The sequence below is a fragment of the Panulirus ornatus genome, chromosome 60, assembly GCF_036320965.1.
Source record: "Panulirus ornatus isolate Po-2019 chromosome 60, ASM3632096v1, whole genome shotgun sequence".
Classification (NCBI taxonomy): domain Eukaryota; kingdom Metazoa; phylum Arthropoda; class Malacostraca; order Decapoda; family Palinuridae; genus Panulirus; species Panulirus ornatus.
This window is the reverse complement of record NC_092283.1, coordinates 4045872-4073000: the sequence shown is the minus strand read 5'-3', so window position 1 is coordinate 4073000 and position 27129 is coordinate 4045872.

Below are 27129 nucleotides of genomic sequence, written 5' to 3'. Positions count from 1 at the left end.
CATGACGTCACTCGTGAACTCAAAGAAAAAACCCCAAACCTTAGGTTGTCTTTTTTTGGTTTCCCCTTTTCCCCCCGGGGTGATGTCATAGAAGGAGGGGGCCTGAACACAAAAAAATCTGGCCCAATTGGCCCGGTCAACCCCAAAACCCCCCCCCCTATCAATGACGTCACCGCACTTAAATTGCAGCAACCCAAATTTAAATGTTCCCCTTTTTTTTGGAAACCGTCTTCCGAAACAGAGTGAAATTTCACATTGCCCAAGCAAAATAGTCAACAAAATTCAATGATTGACCCAGTGGGGCCAAAAACCCCGTAAGAAGAAAAACCCAAACGGGACACAAAAGGGGAGGGTTGCTACTCTTTTCCCGGGTGACTCCAGAGAAGACTGGCTTTTAACACATAAATTATCGTTCCCTTTTATTTGGGCGGTAAGTTTCAAACCCCACCTATCAGAACGTTATTTCCCAAAAAACGTCAACACACCAACCCTATCTTATTTCTCCTTTTTTTACCGTCCTTTTTTCCCCCCGGCCCCATTGCAGTATTGACCAGCTTATTTAAAAATCACAACACATGTATGAACGACTAACGAGGCCCCGGGAAAGGGCCCCCGTTTAGCGGAAGAGAACCCAAAAACACATCATAAGGGAATTTTCTTGTCGAGCCCCGGGTATGGCATTTTTAAAAGGGGGGGGCTCTGAACCTAAAAAATTATCCCGATCAATGATTTCGGTCAATCGCAAAAACCCCCCCCATTAGATGACGTCACCCCACTACTTCATTGCAGCAACCCTAATTATGTTCTCCTGTTTGGACCGTCTTCCGCCCAGAGTCGCATTTCAGTAGTTGACCGAGCTTATCAAAGAGTCAACATTCACATGATTGAGCCAGTGAGGCCAAGTAAGGCCACCGTGAGCAGAAGAGAAACCAAACAGGACATCATAAGGTAGGGTTGCTACTCTGAGTCCCCGGATGACCTCATGAGGGTGGAGCTCTGTAATCCACAATTCACATAGTATGTGTCCAATGATTGGTTATACCCAGGCCACGCCTATCAGATGACGTCAGCCGGGTACTTAAACGCACCAACCCTAGGGATCTTATGTTCTCCTGTTTCGACCATCTTCCGCTAAGAGTCGCATTTTAGCAGGATAAAGCTGCCGTCATTTTACATAATCTAGCGAGGCTAAACAAGGCCACCGTGAGCGGAAGAGGAATCAAACAGCACAACATAAGATACGGTTGCTACTTTGAGTTGCCCGAGTGACGTCATGAGAAGGGCGGGATTTTGTACCTATAAACCATCTGACCAATCGATTGGTCATGTCCAAGCCCCACATATCAGACGACGTCATCCGGATACTTCAACGCAGCAACCCTACCTTATGTTCTCCTATTTGGACCGTCTTCCGCCCAAATTCGCAAGTCAGCAGTTGACCTAGCTTATTAAAGAGTCAACATATTTGCATGAATTAGCCAGCGAGGCAAAGAAAGACGACGTGAGGGGAAGAGAAACCAAACAGGACATCATAAGGTAGGGTTGCTCCTCTGAGCTCCCGGGTAACGTCATGAGAAGAGCGGGGCTCTGAACACGCAAATTATCTGATCAATGGTTGGTTGGTAGGCTCCAAACCCCACCTATCAGATGACGTCTTCCGTGTTCTTCAACACACCAACCCTACCTTCTGTTCTCCTTTTTGCACCGTCTTTCGCCCATAATCGCAATTCAGCAGTTGAACGAGCTTATTTAAAGAGTCGACATTCATATGAATGGGCCAGTGAGGCCAAGAAAGGCCACCGCAAGCCTGAGAGAAACCAAACAGGACATCGTAAGTAAGGTTCTATTCTGAGTTCCCGGGTGACGTCATAAGGGTGGAGCTCCGTAATTCACATAGTATGTGTCCAATGATTGGTTGTACCCAGGCCACGACTATGAGATGACGTCAGCCCTGTACTTTAACGCAGCCAACCTATCTTATGTTCTCCTGTTTGGACCGTCTTCCACCCAGAGTCGCATTTCAGTAGATGACCGAGCTTATCAAAGAGTCAACATTCACATGATTGAGCCAATGAGGCCAATTAAGGCCACCGTGAGCGGAAGAGAAACCAAACAGGGTATCATAAGGTAGGGTTGCTACTCTGAGTTCCCGGGTGACGTCATGAGGGTGGAGCTCTGTAATCCACACAGTATGTGTCCAATGATTGGTTACCCAGGCCCCGCCTATCAGATGACGTCAGCCAGGTACTTCAACGCAGCAACCCTATCTTATGTTCTCCTGTTTAGACCGTCTTCCGCTAAGAGTCGCATTTCATCAGGATAAAGGCGCCTTCATTTCACATCCTCCAGCGAGGCCAAACAAGGCTACCGTGAGCGGAAGAGGAATCAAACAGCACAACATAAGGTAGGGTTGCTACTCTGAGGTACCCGGGTGACGTCATGAGAAAGGCGGGGTTCGGAACCTACAAATTATCTGATCAATGATTGGTCGGTCAATTCCAATCCCCACCTATAAGATGGCGTCATCCGGCTACTTCAACGCAGCAACACTACCTTATGTTCTCCTGTTTGGACCGTCTTCCGCCTAGAGTCGCATTTCAGCAGTTGACCGAGCTGATAAAAGTGTCAACATTCACATGAATAAGCCAGCGAGGCCCAGAAAGGCTACGTAAGGGGGAGAGAAACCAAACAGGACATCATAAGGTAGGGTTGCTACTCTGAGCTCCCGGGTGACGTCATGAGAAGAACTGGGCTTTGAACACATAAATTATCTGATCAATGATTGGTCGGTAAGTTCCAAACCCCACCTATCATATGACGTTATCCGAATACGTCAACACCTATAAACCATCTGACCAATCGATTGGTCTTGTCTAAGCCCCACCTATCAGACGACGTCATCCGGATACTTCAACGTAGCAACTCTACCTTATGTTCTCCTATTTGGACCGTCTTCCGCCCAAATTCGCAAGTCAGCAGTTGACCTAGCTTATTAAAGAGTCAACATATTTGCATGAATTATCCAGCGAGGCAAAGAAAGACGACGTGAGTGGAAGAGAAACCAAACAGCACATCATAAGGTAGGGTTGCTCCTCTGAGCTCCCGGGTAACGTCATGAGAAGAGCGGGGCTCTGAACACGCAAATTATCTGATCAATGGTTGGTCGGTAAGTTCCAAACCCCACCTATCAGATGACGTCTTCCAGGTTCTTCAACACACCAACCCTACCTTATGTTCTCCTTTTTCCACCGTCTTTCGCCCATACTCGCAATTCAACAGTTGACAGAGCTTATTTAAAGAGTCGACATTCACATGAATGGGCCAGTGAGGCCAAGAAAGGCCACCGCAAGCCAAAGAGAAACCAAACATGATATCGTAATGTTCTATTCTGAGTTCCCGGGTGACGTCATAAGGGTGGAGCTCCGTAATTCACATAGTATGTGTCCAATGATTGGTTACCCAGGCCCCACCTATGAGATGACGTCAGCCAGGTACTTCAACGCAGCAACCCTATCTTATTCTCTCCTGTTCAGACCGTCTTCCGCTCAGAGTCGCATTTCAGCAGGATAAAGCCGCCTTCATTTCACATAATCCAGCGAGGCCAAACAAGGCTATCGTGAGCGGAAGAGGAATCAAACAGCACAACATAAGGTAAGGTTGCTACTCTGAGGTACCCTGGTGACGTCATGAGAAAGGCGGGGCTCGGAACCCACAAATTATCTGATCAATGATTGGTCGGTCAATTCCAATCCCCACCTATCAGATGACGTCAGCCGACAACTTCAACGCAGCAACCCTATCTTATGTTCTGTTTGGACAGTCTTCCGCTCAGAGTCGCATTTCAGCAGGATAAAGCCGCCGTCATTTCACATAATCCAGCGAGGCTAACTAAACAAGGCCACCGTGACCGGAAGAGGAACCAAACAGCACAACATAAGGTAGGGTTGCTACTCTGAGTTGCCCGAGTGACGTCATGAGAAGGGCGGGGTATTATATATATAAACAATCTGATCACTGATTGGTCGGTCATGCCCAAGAGCCATCTATCATGTGACGTCATCTTCTGTTCAGAGTCGCATTTCAGCATTTCCCCGAGCTTTATTATTATTCTTATTGTTATTATTATTACCATAAGGAGTCTTCTAGCCAGCGAGGCCAAGAAAGGCCTCCGTGAGCGGAAGAGAAATCAAACAGCACAATATAAAGTAGGGTTGCTACTCTGAGTTGTCCGAGTGACGTCATGAGAAGGGCGGGATCTGAGAAGGGCGGCATCTGACCAATGATTGGTCATGTCCAAGTCCCATCTATGAAACGACGTCATCCGGCTACTTCATTAGAGCAAGCCACCTTATGTTCTCCTATTTGGACCGTCTTCCGCCCAGAGTCGCATTTCATCAGTTGACCGAGCTTATTAAAGAGTGAGTCAACATTCACATGATTGAGCCAATGAGTCCAAGAAAAGGCCACCGTGAGTGGAAGAGAAACCAAACAGGACATCATAAGGTAGGGTTGCTACTCTGAGCTCCCGGGTGACGTCATTAAGGTGGAGCTCTGTAATCCACATAGTATGTGTCCAATGATTGGTTATACCCAGTCCCCGCTTATCAGATGACGTCAGCCAGGTACTTCAACGAATTTCCCCAATTTTCTCATGACGTCATTCGGGTAACTCAGAGTAGCAACCCTACCTTATGTTGTGCTGTTTGGTTCCTCTTCCGATGACGGTGGCCTTGTTTGGTTTCGCTAGACTGTGAAATGACTACGGCTTTATCCTGCTGAAATGCGACTCTGAGCGGAAGACGGTCCAAACAGGAGAACATAAGATAGGGTTGCTGTGTTGAAGTTCCCGGTTGACGTCATCTTACAGGTGTGGCCTGGGAATAACCAATCATTGGACATATAGTTTGTGGAATACAAAGATTCACCCTGCTCATGACGTCACCCGGGAACTCAGAGTAGCAACCCTACCTTATGATGTCCTGTTTGGTTTCTCTCCCCCTTACGTCGCCTTTCTTGGCCTCGCTGGCTCATTCTTGTGAATGTTGACTCTTTGATAAGCTCGGTCAACTGCTGAAATGCGACTTTGGGCGGAAGAGGGTCCAAACAGGAGAACATAAAGTAGGGTTCCTGCGTTGAAGTAGCCGGATGAGGTCATCTGATAAGTGGGGATTGGAATTGACCGACCAATCATTGATCAGATAATTTGTAGATTCCGAACCCCGAATTTCTCATGACGTCATTCGGGTCACTCAGAGTAGCAACCATAACTTATGATGTCCACTTTGGTTTCTCTTCCGCTCACGGTGGCCTTTTCTTGGCCTCGTTGGCTCATTCATGTGAATATTGTTGACTTACTCTTTAATAAGCTCGGTCAACTGCTGATATGCGACTCTGGGCGGAAGACTGTACAAATAGGAGAACATAAGGTGGGTTGCTCTATTGAAGTAGCCGGATGACTTCGTTTCAGAGGTGGGGCTTGGACATGACCAATCATTGGTCAGATGCCTTATAGGTACAAAATCCCGCCCTTCTCATGACGTCACTCGGGCAACTCAGAGTAGCAACCCTACTTTATATTGTGCTGTTTGATTTCTCTTCCGCTCACGGAGGCCTTTCTTGGCCTCGCCGGCTAGAAGACTCCTTATGGTAATAATAATAACAATAATAATAATAATAAAGCTCGGGCAAATGCTGAAATGCGACACTGAGCAGAAGACGCTCCAAACAGAACATAAGGATGACGTCACATGATAGGTGGCTCTTGGTCATGACCGACCAATCATTCATCAGATTGTTTGTATATACAATACCCCGCCCTTCTCATGACGTCACTCGGTCAACTCAGAGTAGCAACCCTACCTTATGTTGTGCTGTTTGGTTCCTCTTCCGGTCACGGTGGCCTTGTTTAGTTAGCCTCGCTGGATTATGTGAAATGACAGCGGCTTTATCCTGCTGAAATGCGACTCTGAGCGAAAGACGGTCCAAACAGCTGACGTCAACTGATTGGCGGGGCCTGGGTATAACCAATCATTGGACACATACAATCTGGATGACGGAGCTCCACCCTCTTGACAACACCCGGGAACTCAGAATACAACCCTGCCTTATGATGTCCTGTTTGGTTTCTCTCCCCCTTACGTCGCCTTTCTTGGCCTCGCTGGCTCATTCATGTGAATGTTGACTCTTTAATAAGCTCGATCAACTGCTGAAATGCGACTCTTGGCGGAAGAAGGTCCAAATAGGAGAACATAAGGTAGGGTTCCTGCGTAGCCGGATAACGTCATCTGATAGGTGGGGATTGGAATTGACCGACCAATCTTTGATCAGATAATTCTTGGGTTCCGAACCCCGACTTTCTCATGACGTCACGCGGGTACCTCAGAGTAGCAGCCTTACCTTATGTTGTGCTGTTTGGTTCTTCTTCCGGTCACGGTGGCCTTGTTTAGTTAGCCTCGATGGATTATGTGAAATGACGGCGGCTTTATCCTGCTGAAATGCGACTCTGAGGGGAAGACGGTCTAATCAGAACATAAGATAGGGTTGCTGCGTTGAAGTACCTACATGACGTCATCTGATAGGCGTGGCCTGGGTATAACCAATCATTGGACACATACTATGTGGATTACAGAGCTCCACCCTCATGACGTCACCCAGGAGCTCAGAGTAGCAACCCTACCTTATGATGTCCTGTTTGGTTTCTTTTCCGCCCACGCTGGCCTTAATTAGCCTCATTGGCTCAATCATGTGAATGTTGACTCTTTAATAAGCTCGGTTAACTGCTGAAATGCGACTCTGGGCGGAAGACAGTAGAAATAAGAGAAAATAAGATGGGTTGCTCTATTGAAGTAGCCGGATGACGTCGTTTCATAGGTGGGGCTTGGACATGACCAATCATTGGTCAGATGGTTTATAGGTACAAAATCCCGCCCTTCTCATGACGTCACTCGGGCAACTCAGAGCAGCAACCCTACTTTATATTGTGCTGTTTGATTTCTCTTCCGCTCACGGAGGCCTTTCTTGGCCTCGCTGGCTAGAAGACTCCTTATGGTAATAATAATAACAATAATAATAATAATAAAGCTCGGGCAAATGCTGAAATGCGACACTGAGCAGAAGACGCTCCAAACAGAACATAAGGTCGTGTTGGTGCATTGAAGTACCCGGATGACGTCATATGATAGGTGGCTCTTGGGCATGACCGACCAATCATTGATTAGATTGTTTGTATATACAATATCCCGCCCTTCTCATGACGTCACTCGGGCAACTCAGAGTAGCAACCCTAACTTATGTTGTGCTGTTTGGTTCCTCTTCCGGTCACGGTGGCCTTGTTTAGTTAGCCTCGCTGGATTATGTGAAATGGCGGCGGCTTCATCCTGCTGAAATGCGACTTTGAGCGGAAGATGGTCCAAACAGGAGAACATAAGATAGGGTTGCTGCGTTGAAGTACCTAGCTAACGTCATCTATGTCATCTATGTATAACCAATCATTGGACAGATACTATGTGGATTACAGAGCTCCACCTTCATGACGTCACCCGGGAGCTCAGAGTAGCAACCCTACCTTATGATGTCCTGTTTGTTTTCTCTTCCGCTCACGGTGGCCTTAATTGCCCTCATTTGCTCATTCATGTGAATGTTGACTCTTTGATAAGCTCGGTCAACTGCTGAAATGCGACTCTGAGCGGAAGACGGTCCAAACAGGAGAACATAAGATAGGGTTGCTGCGTTGAAGTAGTCGGCTGACGTCATCTGATAGGTGGGGTTTGGGATTGAGCGACCAATCATTGATCAGATAATTTGTGGGTTCAGAGTCCCGCCATTCTCATGATGTCACCAGGGAGCTCAGAGAAGCAACACTACCTTATGATGTCATGTTTGGTTTCTCTTCCGCTCAAGGTGGCCTTTCTTGGCATCGTTGGCTCGCTCATACATGTGAATGTCGACTCTTTAATAAGCTCGGTCAACTGCTGAAATGCGATTATGGGCGGAAGACGGTCAAAAAAATAGAACATAATGTAGGGTTGGTGTGTTGAAGAATTCGGGTAACGTCATTTGATAGGTGGGGTGTGGAACTTACCGACCAATCATTGATCAGATAATTTATGTGTTCAAAGCTCAATTCTTCTCATGACGTCACCCGGGAACTCAGAGTAGCAACCCTACCTTATGATGTGCTGTTTGGTTTCTCTCCCCCTTACGACGTCTTTCTTGGTCTCGCTGGCTCATGTAAATGTTGACTCTAATAAGCTCGGTCAACTGCTGAAATGCGACTCTGGGCGGACGACGGTAAAAATAGGAGAACATAAGGTGGGTTGCTCTATTGAAGTAGCCGGATGACGTCGTTTCATAGGTGGGGCTTGGACAAGACCAATCATTGGTCAGATACCTTATAGGTACAAAATCCCGCCCTTCTCATGACGTCACTCGGGCAACTCAGAGCAGCAACCCTACTTTATATTGTGCTGTTTGATTACTCTTCCGCTCAAGGAGGCCTTTCTTGGCCTCGCTGGCTAGAAGACTCCTTATGGTAATAATAATAACAATAATAATAATAATAAAGCTCGGGCAAATGCTGAAATGCGACACTGAGCAGAAGACTCTCCAAACAGAACATAAGGTCGTGTTGGTGCATTGAAGTACCCGGATAACGTCATATGATAGGTGGCTCTTGGGCATGACCGACCAATCATTGATTAGATTGTTTGTATATACAATATCCCGCCCTTCTCATGACGTCACTCGGGCAACTCAGAGTAGCAACCCTACCTTATGTTGTGCTGTTTGGTTCCTCTTCCGGTCACGGTGGCCTTGTTTAGTTAGCCTCGCTGGATTATGTGAAATGACGGCGGCTTTATCCTGCTGAAATGCGACTCTGAGTGGAAGAAGGTCCAAACAGGAGAACATTAGATAGGGTTGCTGCGTTGAAGTTGTTGGCTGACGTCATCTGATAGGTGGGGTTTGGGATTGACCGACCAATCATTGATCAGATAATTTGTAGGTTCAGAGCCCTGCCCTACTCATGACATCATCCGGGAAAACAGAGAAGCAACCCTACCTTATGATGTGCTGTTTGGTTTCTCCCGGTCACGGTGGCCTTTCTTGGCCTCGCTGGCTCGCTCATACATGTGAATGTCGACTCTTTGATAGGCTCGGTCAACTACTGCAATGCGACTACGGGCGGAAGACGGTCAAAAAAGGAGAACATAAGGTAGGGTTGGTGTGTTGAAGTATTCGGATGACGACATCTGATAGGTGGGGTTTGGAACTTACTAACCAATCATGGATCAGACAATTTATGTGTTCAAAGCCCAGCTCTTCTCATGACGTCACCCGGGTACCTCAGAGTAGCAACCCTACCTTAAGTTGTGCTGTTTGATTCCTTTTCCGCTCACCGTAGCTTCGTTTGGCCTCGCTGCATTATGTGAACGGAAGGCGCCTTTATCCTGATGAAATGCGACTCTGAGCGGAAGACGGTCTAATCAGGAGAACATAAGATATGGTTGCTGCGTTGAAGTACCTGGCTGAGGTCATGTGATAGGCGGGGCCTGGGTATAACCAATCATTGGACACATACTATATGGACGTCACCCGGGAGCTCAGAGTAGCAACCCTACCTTATGATGTCCTGTTGGTTTTCTCTTCCGCTCACGGTGGCCTTAATTGGCCTCATTTGCTCATTCATGTGAATGTTGACTCTTTGATAAGCTCGGTCAACTGCTGAAATGCGACTCTGGACGGAAGACGGTACAAATAGGAGAACATAAGGTGGGTTGCTTTATTGAAGTAGCCGGATGACGTCGTTTCATAGGTGAGTCTTGGACATGACCAATCATTGGTCAGATGGTTTATAGGTACAAAATCCCGCCCTTCTCATGACGTCACTCGGGCAACTCAGAGTAGCAACCCTACTTTATATTGTGCTGTTTGATTTCTCTTCCGCTCACGGACGCCTTTCTTGACCTCGCTGGCTAGAAGACTCCTTATGGTAATAATAATAACAATAATAATAATTATAAAACTCGGGCAAATGCTGAAATGCGACACTGAGCAGAAGACGCTCCAAACGGAACATAAGGATGCCGTCACATGATATGTGGCTCTTGGGCATGACCGACCAATCATTGATCAGATTGTCTGTATATACAATACCCCGCTCTTTTCATGACGTCACTCGGGCAACTCCGAGTAGCAACCTTACCTTATGTTGTGCTGTTTGGTTCCTCTTCCGCTCATGGTAGCTTTGTTTAATTAGCCTCGCTGGATTATGTGAAATGACGGCGGCTTTATCCTACTGAAATGCGCGACTCTGAGCGGAAGACGGTCCAAACAGGAGAACATAAGATAGGGTTGCTGCATTGAAGTAGTCGGCTGACGTCATCTGATAGGTGGTGTTTGGGATTGACCGACCAATCATTGATCACATAATTTGTGGGTTCAGAGCCCGCCCTTCTCATGACATTATCCGGGAGCTCAGAGAAGCAACCTTACCTTATGATGTGCTGTTTGGTTTCTCTTCCGCTCACGGTGGCCTTTCTTGGCCTCGTTGGCTCGCTCATACATGTGAATGTCGACTCTTTAATAAGCTCGGTCAACTACTGCAATGCGACTATGGGCGGAAGACGGTCTAAAAAGGAGAACCTAAATTAGGGTTGGTGTGTTGAAGTATTCGGTTGACGTCATCTGATAGGTGGTGTTTGGAACTTACCGAACAATCATGGATCAGACAATTTATGTGTTCAAAGCCCAGCTCTTCTCATGACGTCACTCGGGTACCTCAGAGTAGCAACCCTACCTTATGTTGTGCTGTTTCATTCCTCTTCCGCTCACGGTAGCCTTGTTTGGCCTCGCTGGATTATGTGAAATGAAGGCGCCTTTATCCTGCTGAAATGCGACTCTGAGCGGAAGACGGTCTAATCAGAACATAAGATAGGGTTGCTGCGTTGAAGTACCTGGCTGACGTCATCTGATTGGCGGGGCCTGGGTATAACCAATCATTGGACACATACTATGTGGATTACAGAGCTCCACCTTCATGACGTCACCCGGGAACTAAGAGTAGCAACCTTACCTTATGATGTGCTGTTTGGTTTCTCTTCCGCTCACGGTTGCCTTTCTTGGCCTCGTTGGCTCGCTCATACATGTGAATGTCGACTCTTTAATAAGCTCGGTCAACTACTGCAATACGACTATGGGCGGAAGACGGTCAAAAAAGGAGAACATAAGGTAGGGTTGGTGTTTTGAAGTATTCGGATGACGTCATCTGATAGGTGGTGTTTGGAACTTACCGACCAATCATGGATCAGAACAATTTATGTGATCAAAGCCCAGCTCTTCTCATGACGTCACCCGGGCACCTCAGAGTAGCAACCCTACCTTAAGTTGTACTGTTTGATTCCTTTTCCGCTCACGGTAGCCTCGTTTGGCCTCGCTGGATTATGTAAAATGAAGGCGCCTTTATCCTGATGAAATGCAACTCTCAGCGGAAGACGGTCTAAACAGGAGAACATAAGATATGGTTGTTGCGTTGAAGTACCTGGCTGACGTCATGTGTTAGGCGGGGCCTGGGTATAACCAATCATTGGACACATACTATATGGACGTCACCCGGGAGCTCAGAGTAGCAACCCTACCTTATGATGTCCTGTTGGTTTTCTCTTCCGCTCACGGAGGCCTTTCTTGACCTCGCTGGCTAGAAGACTCCTTATGGTAATAATAATAACAATAATAATAATAATAAAACTCGGGCAAATGCTGAAATGCGACACTGAGCAGAAGACGCTCCAAACGGAACATAAGGATGCCGTCACATGATATGTTGCTCTTGAGCATGACCGACCAATCATTGATCAGATTGTCTGTATATACAATACCCCGCTCTTTTCATGACGTCACTCGGGCAACTCAGACTAGCAACCTTACCTTATGTTGTGCTGTTTGGTTCCTCTTCCGCTCATGGTAGCTTTGTTTAATTAGCCTCGCTGGATTATGTGAAATGACGGCGGCTTTATCCTACTGAAATGCGACTCTGAGCGGAAGACAGTCCAAACAGGAGAACATAAGATAGGGTTGCTGCATTGAAGTAGTCGGCTGACGTCATCTGATAGGTGGTGTTTGGGATTGACCGACCAATCATTGATCACATAATTTGTGGGTTCAGAGCCCGCCCTTCTCATGACATTATCCGGGAGCTAAGAGAAGCAACCTTACCTTATGATGTGCTGTTTGGTTTCTCTTCCGCTCATGGTGCCCTTTCTTGGCCTCGTTGGCTCGCTCATACATGTGAATGTCGACTCTTTAATAAGCTCGGTCAACTACTGCAATACGACTATGGGCGGAAGACGGTAAAAAAAGGAGAACATAAGGTAGGGTTGGTGTGTTGAAGTATTCGGATGACGTCATCTGATAGGTGGTGTTTGGAACATACCGACCAATCATGGATCAGAACAATTTATGTGTTCAAAGCCCAGCTCTTCTCATGACGTCACCCTGGCACCTCAGAGTAGCAACCCTACCTTAAGTTGTACTGTTTGATTCCTTTTCCGCTCACGGTAGCCTCGTTTGGCCTCGCTGGATTATGTAAAATGAAGGCGCCTTTATCCTGATGAAATGCAACTCTTAGGGGAAGACGGTCTAAACAGGAGAACATAAGATATGGTTGCTGCGTTGAAGTACCTGGCTGAGGTCATGTGATAGGCGGGGCCTGGGTATAACCAATCATTGGACACATACTATATGGACGTCACCCGGGAGCTCAGAGTAGCAACCCTACCTTATGATGTCCTGTTGGTTTTCTCTTCCGCTCACGGTGGCCTTAATTGGCCTCATTTGCTCATTCATGTGAATGTTGACTCTTTGATAAGCTCGGTCAACTGCTGAAATGCGACTCTGGACGGAAGACGGTACAAATAGGAGAACATAAGGTGGGTTGCTTTATTGAAGTAGCCGGATGACGTCGTTTCATAGGTGAGTCTTGGACATAACCAATCATTAGTCAGATGGTTTATAGGTACAAAATCCCGCCCTTCTCATGACGTCACTCGGGCAACTCAGAGTAGCAACCCTACTTTATATTGTGCTGTTTGATTTCTCTTCCGCTCACGGAGGCCTTTCTTGACCTCGCTGGCTAGAAGACTCCTTATGGTAATAATAATAACAATAATAATAATAATAAAACTCGGGCAAATGCTGAAATGCGACACTGAGCAGAAGACGCTCCAAACGGAACATAAGGATGCCGTCACATGATATGTGGCTCTTGGGCATGACCGACCAATCATTGATCAGATTGTCTGTATATACAATACCCCGCTCTTTTCATGACGTCACTCGGGCAACTCCGAGTAGCAACCTTACCTTATGTTGTGCTGTTTGGTTCCTCTTCCGCTCATGGTAGCTTTGTTTAATTAGCCTCGCTGGATTATGTGAAATGACGGCGGCTTTATCCTACTGAAATGCGACTCTGAGCGGAAGACGGTCCAAACAGGAGAACATAAGATAGGGTTGCTGCATTGAAGTAGTCGGCTGACGTCATCTGATAGGTGGTGTTTGGGATTGACCGACCAATCATTGATCACATAATTTGTGGGTTCAGAGCCCGCCCTTCTCATGACATTATCCGGGAGCTCAGAGAAGCAACCTTACCTTATGATGTGCTGTTTGGTTTCTCTTCCGCTCACGGTGGCCTTTCTTGGCCTCGTTGGCTCGCTCATACATGTGAATGTCGACTCTTTAATAAGCTCGGTCAACTACTGCAATGCGACTATGGGCGGAAGACGGTCTAAAAAGGAGAACCTAAATTAGGGATGGTGTGTTGCAGTATTCGGATAACGTCATCTGATAGGTGGTGTTTGGAACTTACCGAACAATCATGGATCAGACAATTTATGTGTTCAAAGCCCAGCTCTTCTCATGACGTCACCCGGGTACCTCAGAGTAGCAACCCTACCTTATGTTGTGCTGTTTCATTCCTCTTCCGCTCACGGCAGCCTTGTTTGGCCTCGCTGGATTATGTGAAATGAAGGCGCCTTTATCCTGCTGAAATGCGACTCTGAGCGGAAGACGGTCTAATCAGAACATAAGATAGGGTTGCTGCGTTGAAGTACCTGGCTGACGTCATCTGATTGGCGGGGCCTGGGTATAACCAATCATTGGACACATACTATGTGGATTACAGAGCTCCACCTTCATGACGTCACCCGGGAACTAAGAGTAGCAACCCTACCTTATGATGTCCTGTTTGGTTTCTCTTCCGCTCACGGTGGCTTTAATTGGCCTCATTAGCTCAATCATATGAATGTTGGTTGACTCACTCTTTAATAAGCTCGGTCAACTGCTGAAAAGCGACTCTGGGCGGAAGACGGTACAAATAGGAGAACATAAGGTGGGTTGCTTTATTGAAGTAGCCGGATGACGTCGTTTCATAGGTGGGGCTTGGACATGACCAATCATTGGTCAGATGGTTTATAGGTACAAAATCCCGCCGTTCTCAAGACGTCACTCTGGCAACTCAGAGTAGCAACCCTACGTTATATTGTGCTGTTTGGTTCCTCTTCCGGTCACGGTGGCCTTGTTTAGTTAGCCTCGCTGGATTATGTGAAATGATGGCGGCTTTATCCTGCTGAAATGCGACTCTGAGCGGAAGACAGTCCAAACAGGAGAACATAAGGTAGGGTTGGTGTCGCATTTCAGCATTTGCCCGAGCTTTATTATTATTATTATTGTTATCATTATTACCATAAGGAGTCTTCTAGCCAGCGAGGCCAAGAAAGGCCTCCGTGAGCGGAAGAGAAATCAAACAGCACAATATAAAGTAGGGTTGCTACTCTGAGTTGCTCGAGGGACGTCATGAGAAGGGCGGGATTTTGTACCTATAAGGCATCTGACCAATGATTGGTCATGTCCAAGCCCCACCTATGAAACGACATCATCCGGCTACTTCAATAGAGCAACCCATCTTATGTTCTCCTATTTGTACAGTCTTCCGCACAGAGTCGCATTTCAGCAGTTGACCGAGGTTATTAAAGAGTCGACATTCACATGAATGAGCCAACGAGGCCAAGAAAGGACACCGTGAGCGGAGGAGAAACCAAACAGCACATCATAAGATACGGTTGCTACTCTGAGCTCCCGGGTGATGTCATGAGAAGGGCGGGCCGCTGAACACACAAATTATCTGATCAATGATTGGTCGCTCAATCCCAAACCCCACCTATCAGATGACGTGAGCCGACTAATTCATCGCAGAAACCCTAATTATGTTCTCCTGTTTAGACCGTCTTCCGCCCAGAGTCACATTTCAGTAGTTGACCGAGCTTATCAAAGAGTCAACATTCACAAGATTGAGCAAGTGAGGCCAAGTAAGGCCACCGTGAGCGGAAGAGGAATCAAACAGAACAACATAAGGTAGGGTAGCTACTCTGAGTTCCAGGATGACGTCATGAGGATGCAGCTCTGTAATCCACATAGTATGTGTCCCATGATTGTTTATACTCAGGCCACGCCTATCAGATGACGTCAACCGGGTACTTAAACGCAGCAACCCTAGGGATCTTATGTTCTCCTGTTTCGACCATCTTCCGCTCAGAGTCGCATTTTATCAGGATAAAGCCGCCGTCATATTACATTATCTAGCGAGGCTAAACAAGGCCACCGTGAGCGAAAGAGGAATCAAACAGCACAACATAAGGTACGGTTGCTACTTTGAGTAGCCCGAGAAACGTTATGAGAAGGGCGGGATTTTGTACCTATAAACCATCTGACCAATCGATTGGTCATGTCCAAGCCCCACCTATCAGACGACCTCATCCGGATACTTCAACGCAGCAACCCTACCTTATGTTCTCCTATTTGGACCGTCTTCCGCCCAAATTCGCAATTCAGCAGTTGACCGAGCTTATTAAAGAGTCAACTTATTTGCATGAATTAGCCAGCGAGGCAAAGAAAGACGACGTGTGGGGAAGAGAAACCAAACAGGACATCGTAAGGTAGGGTTGCTCCTCTGAGCTCCCGGGTAACGTCATGAGAAGAGCGGGGCTCTGAACACGCAAATTATCTGATCAATGGTTGGTCGGTAAGTTCCAAACCCCACCTATCAGATGACGTCTTCCAGGTTCTTCAACACATCAACCCTACCTTATGTTCTCCTTTTTGCACCGTCTTTCGCCCATAATCGTAATTCAGCAGTCGACCGAGCTTACTTAAAGAGTCGACATTCACATGAATGGGCCAGTGAGGCCAAGAAAGGCCACTGCAAGCCTAAGAGAAACCAAACAGGACATCGTAAGTAAGGTTCTATTATGAGTTCCCGGGTGACGTCATAAGGGTGGAGCTCCGTAATTCACATAGTATGTGTCCAATGATTGGTTGTACCCAGGCCACGCCTATCAGATGACATCAGCCGGGTACTTCAACGCAGCAACCCTATCTTATGTTCTTCTGCTTGGACCGTCTTCCACCCAGAGTCGCATTTCAGTAGATGACCGAGCTTATCAAAGAGTCAACATTCACATGATTGAGCCAATGAGGCCAATTAAGGCCACCGTTAGCGAAAGAGAAACCAAAGTGGACATCATAAGGTATGGTTGCTACTCTGAGCTCCCGGATGATGTCATGAGAAGGGCGGGGCGCTGAACACACAAATTATCTGATCAATGATAGGTCGGTCAATTACAAACCCCACTTATCAGATGACGTCAGCCGACAAATTCATTGCAACCACCCTAATTATGTTCTCCTGTTTGGACCGTCTTCCGCCTAGAGTCGCATTTCAGTAGTTGACCGAGCTTATCAAAGAGTCAACATTCACATGATTGAGCCAATGAGGCCAAGTAAGGCCACCGTGAGCAGATGAGAAATCAAACAGGACATCATAAGGTAGGGTTACTACTCTGAGCTCCCGAGTGACGTCATGAGAAGAGCTGGACTTTGAACACATAAATTATCTGATCAATGATTGGTCGGTAAGTTCCAAACCCAACCTATCAGATGACGTTATCCGAATACGTCAACACACCAACCCTACCTAATCTTCTCGTTTTTTGACCGTCTTCCACCCATAGTCGCATTGTAGTAGTTGACCGAGCTTATTAAAGGGTCGACATTCACATGTATGAGCGAGCCAACGAGGCCAAGAAAGGCCACCATGAGCGGAAGAGAAACCAAACAGCACATCATAAGGTAGGGTTGCTACTCTGAGCTCCCGGGTGATGTCATGAGAAGGGCGGAGCTCTGAACCCACAAATTATCTGATCAATGATTGGTCGGTCAATCACAAACCCCACCTATCAGATGACGTCAGCCGACAACTTCAACGCAGCAACCCTATCTTATGTTCTCCTGTTCGGACCGTCTTCAGCTCAGAGTAGCATTTCAGCAGGATGAAGCTGCCGTCATTTCACATAATCCAGCGAGGCTAACTAAACAAGGCCACCGTGACCAGAAGAGGAACCAAACAGCTCAACATAAGGAAGGGTTGCTACTCTGAGTTGCCCAAGTGAAGTCACGAGAAGGGCGGGGTATTGTATATACAAACAATCTGATCAATGATTGGTCGGTCATGCACAAGAACCACCTATCATATGACGTCATCCGGGTACTTCAATGCACCAACCCGACCTTATGTTCTGTTTGGAGCGTCTTCTGCTCAGTGTCGCATTTCAGCATTTGCCAGAGCTTTATTATTATTATTATTGTTATTATTATTACCATAAGGAGTCTTCTAGCCAGCGAGGCCAAGAAAGGCGTCCGTGAGCGGAAGAGAAATCAAACAGCACAATATAAAGTAGGGTTGCTACTCTGAGTTGCCTGAGTGACGTCATGAGAAGGGCGGGATTTTGTACCTATAAACCATCTGACCAATGATTGGTCATGTCCAAGCCCCACCTATGAAACGACGTCATCCGGCTACTTCAATAGAGCAACCCACCTTCTGTTCTCCTATTTGTACCGTCTTCCACACGGAGTAGCATTTCAGCAGTTGACCGAGCTTATTGAAGAGTAAGTCAACATTCACATGAATGAGCCAACAAGGCCAAGAAAAGGCCACAGTGAGCGGAAGAGAAACCAAAGTGGACATCATAAGGTATGGTTGCTACTCTGAGCTCCCGGATAATGTCATGAGAGGGGTGGGGCGCTGAACACACAAATTATCTGATCAATGATTGGTCGGTCAATCCCAAACCCCTCCTATCATATGACGTCAGCCGACTACTTCATTGCAGCAACCCTAATTATGTTCTGTTTGGACCGTCTTCCGCCCAGAGTCGCCTTTCAGTAGTTGACCGAGTCAACATTCACATGGTTGATCCAGTGAGGCCAAGTAAGGCCACCGTGAGCAGAAGAGAAACCAAACAGGACATCATAAGGTAGGGTAGCTATTGTATGCGACGTACACCATCGTTCTCAGCGGTACAAACTATTGAAAAGGTGCTAATTGGGTAATAATGGGCAATTTGGCGGCAAATTAAGCGGGATCGTAGGATGAGCATACAACTGGCGCGAAAACCATTTGGCGGGAGCAGTCGTGGGACAACATTTGGCGGTAAATGTTTTTAATTTAGCGGATTTAATTGGGTGAAGTTCATGAGGGTGAAGCTCTGTAATCCACATAGTATGTATCCAATGACTGGTTATACCCAGGCCCCGCCTATAAGATGACCTCAGCCGGGTACTTCAACGAAGCAACACTGTCTTATGTTTTCCTTTTTGGACCGTCTTCCGCTCAGAGTCGCATTTCAGCAGGATAAAGCCGTCGTCATTTCACATAATCCATCGAGGCCAAGCAAGGCTACCGTGAGCGGAAGAGGAACCAAACAGCACAACATAAGGTAGGGTTGCTACTCTAAGCTACCTGGGTGACGTCATAAGAACGGCTTGGCTCTGAACCCACAAATTATCTGATCAATGATTGGTCGGTAAGTCCCAGGCCCCACATATCAGATGACGTCATCAGGGTAGTTAAACAAACCAAGACTATCTTATGTTCTGTTTTGACCGTCTTCTGCTCAGAGTCACATTTCCGCTCAGAGTCGCACTTTAGCAGGATAAAGCCGCCGTCATTTTACGTAATCTAGCGAGGCTAAACAAGGCCACCGTGAGCGGAAGAGGAATCAAACAGCACAAAATAAGGTACGGTTGCTACTTTGAGTTGCCCGAGTGACGTCATGAGAAGGGCGGGATTTTGTACCTATAAACCATCTGACCAATGAATGGTCATGTCCAAGCCCCACCTATCACACGACGTCATCCGGATACTTTAACGCAGCAACCCTACCTTATGTTCTCATATTTGGACCGTCTTCCGCCCAGAGTCGCATTTCAGCAGTTGACAGAGCTTATCAAAGAGTCAACATTCACATGAATGAGCCAGCAAGGCCAAGAAAGGCCACCATGAGCGGGAGCGAAACCAAACAGAACATCATAAGGTAATGTTGTATTCTGATTTCCCGGGTGTCGTCATGATGGTGGAGCTCTGTAATCCACATAGTATGTGTCCAATGATTGGTTATACCCAGGTCCCGCATATTAGATGACGTCAGCCGTGTACTTCAACGCAGCAACCCTATCTTATGTTCTGTTTGGACCGTCTTCCGTTCAGAGTCGCATTTCAGCAGGATAAAGCCGCCGTCATTTCACATAATCCAGTGAGGCCAAACAAGGCTACCGTGAGCGGAAGAGGAATCAAACAGTACAACATAAGGTAGGGTTGCTTCTCTGAGGTACCCGGGTGACGTCATGAGAAAGGCGGGGTCCGGAACCCATAAATTATCTGATCAATGATTGGTCGGTCAATTCCAATCCTCACCTATCAGATAACGTCATCCGGCTATTTCAACGCATCAACCCTAACTTATGTTCTCCTATTTGGGCCGTCTTCCGCCCAGAGACGCATTTCAGCAGTTGACCGAGCTTATTAAGGAGTCAACATTCACATGAATGACTCAGCGAGGCCAAGAAAGGCGACATAAGGGGGAGAGAAACCAATCAGGACATCATAAGGTAAGGTTGCTACTCTGAGCTCCAGGGTGACGTCATGAGAAGAGCTGGGCTTTGAACACATAAATTGTCTGATCAATGATAGGTCGGTAAGTTCCAAACCCCACCTATCAGATGACGTTATCCGAATACGTCAACACACCAACCCTACCTTATCTTCTCGTTTTTTGACCGTCTTCCACCCATAGTCGCATTGTAGTAGATGACCGAGCTTATTAAAGAGTCGACATTCACATGTATGAGCGAGCCAACGAGGCCAAGAAAGGCCACCATGAGCGGAAGTGAAACCAAACAGGACATCATAAGGTAGGGTTTCTACTCTGAGCTCCCGGATGGTGTCATGAGAAGGGCGGGGCTCTGAACCCACAAATTATCTGATCAATGATTGGTCGGTCAATCCCAAACCCCACCTATCAGATGACGTCAACCGACAACTTCAACGCAGCAACCCTATCTTATGTTCTCCTGTTCGGACCGTCTTCAGCTCAGAGTAGCATTTCAGCAGGATAAAGCCGCCGTCATTTCACATAATCCAGCGAGGCTAACTAAACAAGGCCACCGTGACCGAAAGAGTAACCAAACAGCACAACATAAGGTAGGGTTGCTACTCTGAGTTGCCCGAGTGACGTCATAAGAAGGGCGGGATTTTGTACCTACAAGGCATCTGACCAATGATTGGTCATGTCCAAGCACCACCTATGAAACGACGTCATCCGGCTACTTCAATAGAGCAACCCACCTTATGTTCTCCTATTTGTACCGTCTTCCTCCCAAAGTCGGATTTCAGCAGCAGTTGACCGAGCTTATTAAAGAGTCAACATTCACATGAATGAGCCAACGAGGCCAAGAAAAGGCTACCGTGAGTGGAAGAGAAACCAAACAACACATCATAAGGTAGGGTTGCTACTCTGAGCTCCCAGGTGATGTCATGAGAAGGGCGGGGCGCTGAACACACAAATTATCTGATCAATGATTGGTCGGTCAATCCCAAACCCCACCTATCAGATGACGTCAGCTGACAACTTCAACGCAGCAACCTTATCTTATGTTCTCCTGTTTGGACGGTCTTCCGCTCAGAGTCGCATTTCAGCAGGATAAAGCCGCCGTCATTTCACATAATCCAGCGAGGCTAGCTAAACAAGGCCACCGTGACCGGAAGAGAAACCAAACGGCACAACATAATGTAGGGTTGCTACTCTGAGTTGCCCGAGTGACGTCATGAGAAGGGCTCGGTATTGTATATAAAAATAATCTGATCAATGATTGGTCGGTCATACCCAAGAGCCACACATAATGTGACGTCATCCTTATGTTCAGTTTGGAGCGTCTTCTGCTCAGTGTCGCATTTCAGCATTTGCCTGAGATTTTTTATTATTATTATTATTATTATTATTATTATTATTATTATTATTATTACCATAAGAAGTCTTCTAGCCAGCGAGGCCAAGAAAGGCCTCCGTGAGCGGAAATCAAACAGAACAATATAAAGTAGGGTTGCTACTCTGAGTTGCCCGAGTGACGTCATGAGAAGGGCGGGATTTTGTACCTATAAGGCATCTGACCAATGATTGGTCATGTCCAAGCCCCACCGAAGAAACGACGTCATCCGGCTACTTCAATAGAGCAACCCAACTTATATTCTCCTTTTTGTACCGTCTTCCGGCCAGAGTCGCATTTCAGCAGTTGACCGAGTTTATTAAAGAGTGAGTTAACATTCACATGAATGAGCCAATGAGGCCAAGAAAAGGCCACCGTGAGCGGAAGAGAAACCAAACAGGACATCATAAGGTAGGGTTGCTACTCTGAGCTCCCGGGTGACGTCATGAGAAGAGCTAGGCTTTGAACACATAAATTATCTGATCAATGATTGGTCGGTAAGTTCCAAACCCCACCTATCAGATGACGTCTTCCGGGTACTTCAACACACCAACCCTACCTTATGTTCTTTTTTAACCGTCTTCCGCCCATAGTCGCATTGCAGTAGTTGACCGAGCTTATTAAAGAGTCGATATTCACATGTATGAGCGAGCCAACGAGGCCAAGAAAAGGCCACCGTGAGCGGAAGAGAAACCAAACAGCACATCATAAGGTAGGGTTGCTTCTCTGAGCTCCCGGATGATGTCATGAGAATGGCGGGGCTCTGAACCCAGAAATTATCGGATCAATGATTGGTCGGTCAATCCCAAACCCCACCTATCAGATGACGTCAGCCGACAACTTCAACGCAGCAACCCTATCTTATGTTCTCCTGTTGGACCGTCTTCCGCTCAGAGTCGCATTTCAGCAGGATAAAGCCGCCGTCATTTCACATAATCCAGCGAGGCTAACTAAACAAGGCCACCGTGACCGGAAGAGGAACCAGACAGCACAACATAAGGTAGGGTTGCTACTCTGAGTTGCCCGAGTGACGTCATGAGAAGGGCGGGGTATTGTATATAAAAACAATCTGATCAATGATTGGTCGGTCATGCCCAAGAGCCACTTATCATCTGACGTCATCCGGGTACTTCAATGCACCAACCCGACTTTATATTCTGGTTGGAGCGTCTTCTGCTCAGTGTCGCATTTCAGCATTTGCCCGAGCTTTATTATTATTATTATTGTTATTGTTATTACCATAAGAAGTCTTCTAGCCAGCGAGGCCAATAAAGGCCTCCGTGAGCGGAAGAGAAATCAAACAGCACAATATAAAGTAGGGTTGCTACTCTGAATTGCCCGAATGACGTCATGAGAAGGGTGGGATTTTATACCTATAAGGCATCTGACCAATGATTGGTCATGTCCAAGCCTCAACTATGAAACGACGTCATCCGGCTACTTCAATAGAGCAACCCACCTTATGTTCTCCTATTTGTACCGTCTTCCGCCCAGATTCGCATTTGAGCAGTTGACCGAGCTTATTAAAGAGTGAGTCAACATTCACATGAATGAGCCAACGAGGCGAAGAAAGGCGACCGTGAGGAGAAGAGAAACCAAACCGCACATCATAAGGTAGGGTTGCTTCTCTGAGCTCCCGGATGATGTCATGAGAAGGGCGGGGCTCTGAACCCACAAATTATCTGATCAATGATTGGTCGGTCAATCCCAAACCCCACCTATCAGATGACGTCAGCCGACTACTTCAACGCAGCAACCCTATCTTATGTTCTCATGTTTGGACCGTCTTCCGCGTAGAGTCGCATTTCAGCAGTTGACCGAGCTTATTAAAGAGTCAACATTTACATGAATGAGCCAGCGAGGCCAAGGGGGAGAGAAACCAAACAGGACATCATAAGGTAGGGTTGCTACTCTGAGCTCCCGGGTGACGTCATGAGAAGACCTGGGCTTTGAACACATAAATTATCTGATCAGTGATTGGTCGGTAAGTTCGAAACCCCACATATCAGATGACGTCATCCGAATACTTCAACACACCAACCCTACCTTATGATCTCCTTTTCTGACCGTCTTCCGCCAATACTCGCATTGCAGTAGTTGACCGAGCTTATTAAAGAGTCGACATTCACATGTATGAGCGAGCCAACGAGGCCAAGAAAGGCCACCGTGAGCGGAAGAGAAACCAAATAGCACATCATAAGGTAGGGTTGCTTCTCTGAGCTCCCGGATGATGTCATGAGAAGGACGGGGCTCTGAACCCATAAATTATCTGATCAATGATTGGTCGGTCAATCCCAAACCCCACCTATCAGATGACGTCAGCCGACAATTTCAACGCAGCAACCCTATCTTATGTTCTCCTGTTTGGACCGTCTTCCGCATAGAGTCGCATTTCAGCAGGATAAAGCCGCCGTCATTTCACATAATCCAGCGAGGCTAACTAAACAAGGCCACCGTGACCGGAAGAGGAACCAAACAGCACAACAAAAGGTAGGGTTGCTACTCTGAGTTGCCAGAGTGACGTCATGAGAATGGCCGTGTATTGTATATACAAAGAATCTGATCAATGATTGGTCGGTCATGCCTAAGAGCCACGTATCATATGACGTCATCCGGGTACTTCAATGCACCAACCCGACCTTATGTTCTGTTTGGAGCGTCTTCTGCTCAGTGTCGCATTTCAGCATTTGCCCGAGCTTTATTATTATTATTATTGTTATTATTATTACCATAAGGAGTCTTCTAGCCAGCGAGGCCAAGAAAGGCCTCGGTGAGCGGAAGAGAAATCAAACAGCACAATATAAAGTAGGGTTGCTAGTCTGAGTTGCCCGAGTGACGTCATGAGATGTGCGGGATTTTGTACCTATAAGGCATCTGACCAATGATTGGTCATGTCCAAGCACCACCTATGAAACGACGTCATCCGGCTACTTCAATAGAGCAACCCACCTTATGTTCTCCTATTTGTGCCGTCTTCTGCCCAGAGTCGCATTTCAGCAGTTGACCGAGCTTATTAAAGAGTGAGTCAACATTCACATGAATGAGCCAACGAGTCCAAGGAAAGGCCACCGTGAGCGGAAGAGAAACCAAACAGGACATCATAAGGTAGGGTTGCTACTCTGAGCTCCCGGGTGATGTCATGAGAAGGGCGGGGCGCTGAACATACAAATTATCTGATCAATGATTGGTCGGTCCCTTATACATGTAAATGTCGACTCTTTGATAAGTTCGGTCAAATACTGCAATGCGACTATGGGCGGAAGACGGTCAAAAAAGGAAAACATAAGGTAGGGTTGGTGTGTTGAAGTATTCGGACGACGTCATCTGATAGTGGTTTTGGAACTTACCGACCAATCAATCATTGATCAGATAATTTATGTGTTCAAAGCCCAGCTCTTCTCATGATGTCACCCGGGAGCTCAGAATAGCAACCGTACCTTATGTTGTGCTGTTTGGTTCCTTTTCCGCTCACACAGGCCTTGTTTGGCCTCGCTAGATTATGTCAAATGAAGGCACCTTTATCCAGCTGAAATGCGACTCTGAGCGGAAGACGGTCTGAACAGGAGAACATAAGATAGGCTTGCTGCGTTGAAGTACCTGGCTGACGTCATCTGATAGGCGGGGCTTGGGTATAACCAATCATTGGACATATACTATGTGGATTACAGAGCTCCACCTTCATGACGTCACCCGGGAACTCAGAATACAACCCTTACTTATGATGTCCCGTTTGGTTTCTCTTCCCCACACGTCGTCTTTCGCTGCCTCGCTGGCTCATTCATGCAAATGTTGACTCTTTAATAAGCTCGGTCAACTGCTGAAATGCGAATTTGGGCGGAAGACGGTCCAAATAGGAGAACATAAGGTAGGGTTGCTGCGTTGAAGTATCTGGATGACATCGTCTGATAGGTGGGGCTTGGACATGACCAATCATTGGTCAGATGGTTTATAGGTACAATATCCCGCCCTTCTCATGACGCCACTCGTGCAACTCAAATTAGCAACCGTACCTTATGTTGTGCTGTTTGATTCCTCTTCCGCTCACGGTAGCCTTGTTTAGCCTCGCTAGATTATGCAAAAATGACGGCGGCTTTATCCTGCTAAAATGCGACTCTGAGCGGAAGATGGTCGAAACAGGAGAACATAAGATCCCTACGGTTGCTGCGTTGAAGTACCTGGCTGACGTCATCTGATAGGCTTGGCCTGGGTATAACCAATCATTGGACACATACTATGTGGATTACAGAGCTCCACCCTCTTGACGTCATCCGTGAACTCAGAGTAGCAACCATACCTTATGATGTCCTGTTTGGTTTCTCTTCCGCTCACGGAGGCCTTTCTTGGCCTCGCTGGCTAGAAGACTCCTTATGGTAATAATAATAATAATAATAATAATAATAATAATAATAATAATAATAATAATAATAATAATAAAGCAAGGGCAAATGCCCGAAGACGTTCCAAACAGAACATAAGGTCGGGTTGGTGCATTGAAGTACCCGGATGACGTCATATGATAGGTGACTCTTGGGCAAGACCGACCAATCATTGATGAGATTGTTTGTATATACAATACCCCGCTCTTTTCATGACGTCACTCATGCAACTCAGAGTAGCAACCCTACCTTATGTTGTGCTGTTTGGTTCCTCTTCCGGTCACTGTGGCCTTGTTTAGTTAGCCTCGCTGGATTATGTGAAATGACGGCGGCTTTATCCTGCTGAAATGCGACTCTGAGCGGAAGATGGTCCAAACAGGAGAAAATAAGATAGGGTTGCTGCGTTGAAGTTGTCGGCTGACGTCATCTGATAGGTGGGGTTTGGAATTGACCGACCAATCATTGATCAGATAATTTGTGGGTTCAGAGCCCCGCCCTTCTCATGACATCATCCGGGAGCTCAGAGAAGCAACCCTACCTTATGATGTGCTGTTTGGTTTCTCTTCCGCTCACGATGGCCTTTCTTGGCCTCGTTGTCTCGCTCATACATGTGAATGTCGACTCTTTCATAAGCTCGGTCAACTACTGCAATGCGACTATGTGCGGAAGACGGTCAAAAAAGGGGAACATAAGGTAGGGTTGGTGTGTTGAAGTATTCGGATGACGTCATCTGATAGGTGGGGATTGGAATTGACCGACCAATCATTGATCAGATAATTTGCGGGTTCCGAACCCCGCCTTTCTCATGACGTCACCCGGGTACCTCAGAGAAGCAACCCTATCTTATATATTTTTTTTTTTCAATCTTGCCAATTAGTAGTGGCGCGATGGGGAAGATCTAATTACTGTGCGAAGGTCTTAATTGTCGGCTAACACTACGTACTGAAAGTGAAAGAAGTTGTTAATAAGAAAACTGTATGGATACTGTAAGAGGAAGATTGTAGATCAAAATGCTGATAGCAAAGTTCGAGGATGTTTCAGACTCTGTTGGGCCCGTTTGACTTAGGTTGGCGACTTAGGCACAGCGACCTTCCAGCACCGCTCACCTTCCGGTGCGGCAGTCGCACGGGAGCAATGGGCAACCCCGCCAAGGCGTCCACCGCCCGCCCGACAACCCGCCCTCAGGAGCCCGGGAGCCACGGGAGAACAGCCTAATCCCGCGCACCCTAAGCCAACAAGGGGGAGATGACCTTTAGCCTGCCCGGTGGGCCGACACCAGATGTTCGAGGCAGGCTCTGACTATTAACCTGTGCTCTTGGACCACATCTTGTGAAGGGAATGCGTCCAGGTTAGGGCTCCAGGTCCCGGTACGTCTGCCCTA